This window comes from Octodon degus, unplaced genomic scaffold (assembly GCF_000260255.1).
Source record: "Octodon degus isolate 3935 unplaced genomic scaffold, OctDeg1.0 scaffold00125, whole genome shotgun sequence".
Lineage (NCBI taxonomy): Eukaryota > Metazoa > Chordata > Mammalia > Rodentia > Octodontidae > Octodon > Octodon degus.
In genome coordinates this window covers 9283049-9286743 of record NW_004524701.1, presented here as the reverse complement: position 1 = coordinate 9286743, position 3695 = coordinate 9283049, and positions in this window count along the sequence as shown.

The following is a 3695-nucleotide window of genomic DNA, read 5'->3' as shown; positions in this document are numbered from 1 at the left end:
ATATATGCAGTGTATTATTTGTTGAAACTGTACTTTCGATTTGATTTGAAACTGTCTCATTGCTATATGTTTATCAATAAAACTTTGAAAAGAAAAAAAATTAAATAAGAGGAAAAAAAAAGTATAGTTGATACTTTCTGCCCTGTGACTTCTAAGAGTGAGATCTTAATGGAGGAAGGTGAATTAATCTCCAGGCTCTTTTGGAAGCTGGGCATTCCAAAACCCTTTCTCTTATACAATGAAGCAAGGGACTCATGTAAAAATTCACTCTGGAAACAGAAATAATTCACAGAGCCCCAATCTGCCCAGAGGGGCATCTTGTACCCTGTCCTAGGGGAAATCATCTCAGTAGTTCATGCCAATCTAGCTCCATGCACAGAGAAATTGAACATGGATTCTTTCCTTTTATTCATTTCTAGTGGAAACAGAGCATAAATGCTTCCTAATGCATCCAATGCTCTAAGCAGAGATGATCCTTTCTGCCATATGACTTCAGTTTCTGAGAGTGAGTGCTTAATGGAAAAAGGCCAGCTAAGCTGGAGGCCCTTTGGCACGCTGGGCTTTCCAAATCCTGTTCCAATATACAGAAAAAAAGGGCTTTGGTTAAAATTTCACAGTGGAAACCACTGTTATTCACAGAGCTGCACTCTGCACAATACAGCATCCTGTGCACTCTCCTAGGGAGCACAAGGAGCTCATTGCATAGAGAAAGTGGACACTCATTCTTTCTCTTCCATTCATTCCTAAATGAAGAAAAATGTTTATACAACTTAATACCTCCAATGCTCTAAATACAGCTGATCCTTTCTGCCCTATGTTTTCTGTTTCAAAGAGTGAGTTCTTAATGTAGAAAGGTCACCCAAGCTCCAGGCAATTTGCGAACCCAGGCACACTGAAGCCTGTTCCCTTATACTGTGAAACATAAGATTCCAGTGAAAACAAACAAAAAAAACCCACTGAAAACTACAGTTATCCACAAAGCTGTATTCTGCTCACAGCAGCACTTCATGCACTTTGCAAGGTGAAAGCATTACAGAAGTCTATATCAATCTAATTTCTTACACAGGGTAACTGGACCTGGATTATTCATCTCCCATTCATTCCTATGGGAACCTGGATGTAAATATATCTTAATACCTACAATATTCTAAATACAGCTGATCCTTTCTACTGTATGATTTCTGTTTGTGAGAGTCACTTCTTAATAGAGAAAGGCCATCTAAGCTGCATGCCATTTTGGAAGCTGCACATTCAAATGCCTTTTCCTGGACACAGAGAAATACAGGATTCCCATTAAACACACACACACACACACACACACACACACACACACACACACACACCAAACTACATTTATTCAGAGCCTCACTCAGACACAGCAGTATTTTATGCACTCTCCTAGGGGATAGTATGCCAGAATTTCATGTAACTGTAGCTGTTTGCACAGCGAAACTTGAAACAGATTCTTTCTTTCCTATTCATTCCTATAGGCACCAGGCCATATCTATATCATCTATATCTATATCTATATCTATATCTATCTATCTATATCTATATATATCTTATTGCTTCCAATGCTCTAAGTTCAGCTATTGCTTTTTGTCCTATGATTTCTGTATAGAAGAGTAAGTTCTTCATAGAGAAAGGCTAGCTAAACTGCAGGCTTTTGCGGATGCTGGACATTCTAAGGCTGTCCCATACACAATGAAACACAGGACACAGGATAAAATTTACAATGGAAGCACCAGATATTAAGAGCCCCATTCTATCCAGGGTGGCACCTTCTGCCCTATTAATTCTAAGAATTAGATCTTAATTGAGTACCACCCACTAAGCTCCAGACCCTTTGGGAAACCTGACATTTCACACCCTGTTCCCATATACAATGAAACAAAGGTCTCAGGTAAAAATTCAGACTGGAAACTGAAGTACTTCACAGAGCCCCACTCTGCCCACAATGGCATTTGTTCACTCTCTGCAAGGCCAAAAATCAAGGCATCCAAACCCATGGCGAACCCAACCAGACATACTGACAGGAATAAAACAAATTTATTGGAAACTCATGTGGAGGTGGAAGCTCACACGGAGGGCTCCCTCATGAACCAAAACAGCAATGAACAAAGGGGTGAAGTAGGCTTTATGTTAGTGTTCACAGGCTAGAACAGCCAGGTTGTAAGTGAACATCATTTGTCTTCTTTGTGGAAGATAATTACAGTCTGGAACAGCCAAGTCATCGGGGGGGGGGGGCACTATTTGTCTTCCTTTTGTTCAATCAGTCAGTTGAACCTGTTCTTCAATTTTTAAATTTGTCTCTGCATGGAAGTGAGAGTTTGGGGACAATGTGCCTGGGAAATTTTTACATCTTGACATATCATTCCAGACTCTATTTGATAGTAAAAGGGAGAAGAAATCATCTAGCTACTTCTTGGTGAATGGGGGTATCATGGGGCTGTGAGTCTGATAATCAGGGTGAAAAGCTGTCATCATCAGAGAGGTCATTTGAAAAGAAGTTTTGTGGAGGAGAGAGATTGATATGACCATGTTTGATCTGTTTTTTGATCAGTTAGTGGTGGGACTCTTGAGACTGTACAAGTGGACCAAGGCTTGTCTTTCCAGGATCTTTGTGGTGGTTGGCATGCTCAGGATGATGGCATGTGGGCCAGACCAGCTAAGCTAATTGGATGGAGGAGTGAGGTCCTTTAGGAAGACTTGATCTCCAGGCTGAACCTCTAGGATATTATCAGGAGGTTATTAACTTGAGATATTATCAAGTTTAGAGAGGCATTAGTTTGCATATTTTCTGAGGAGAGGTCAAGTTAATGAGAGCAGTGGAAAGTAATTGGCAAGTGGGTTGGGAGATGGGTGTAGAGGTAGAGTAGGTAGAAGCAGGGTTCTACCATACATGAGTTCAAAATTGCTAAGCCAGGAGGGTTGCCTGGGGGTGGCAAGGACAGTGAGTAGAAGATCCAGCCAGGATTGGTGGGTCTCTACAGAGAGTTTGGTCAGTTGGGTCTTGATGAGTTGGCCTTTTGTAAAGGAAAGTCTGTGGAAGAGGTCAGGGTAGTTTGGGTAGTAAGGGTTAGTAGGGCCAGCAAAAAGAAGGGAGTCAAGGGTTTTGGAAAGGAGCAATGTAGAGTTTAATTAGAGAATTGCACAGCAGTAGGGGTGTAGGGAAGGAGAGAATAATGTGGAATGAGTGTGTGAAGAGTTTTGATCCTATCAAGCAGGTTACATGTCCTGTTGGGGGTGGTCAATGGGGTAAACCCTCAACTCCAAACATGGTGGTGTTTGAAGGGGATTTTGGCCCTACATAGGATGGAAGGGGGGCTAGAGAGATGGCTCAGTGGAATAAGTGCTTCCCTGGCAAGTACAAGGGTCTGAGTTCAATTCCCAGTTCCACCAAAAAATAAAATAAAATAAAATAAAATAAAATAAAATAAAATAAAATAAAATAAAATAAAATAAAATAAAAAAGATTTTTAAAAAAATGAGGGCTGGTGAGATGGCTCAGTGGTCTAAAGCACCTACTTAGAACAAGCTTAGCACAGCGACCACCGTTCAATCCCCCAGCACCACATGCCAGCCAGCCCCGCCCCCTGGGGGGCTGAGCTGGCCACACACACACACACACACACACACACACACACAAATAAAATTTAAAAAAAATCTTTAAGAAAAAAAAGCTATAGGATGGA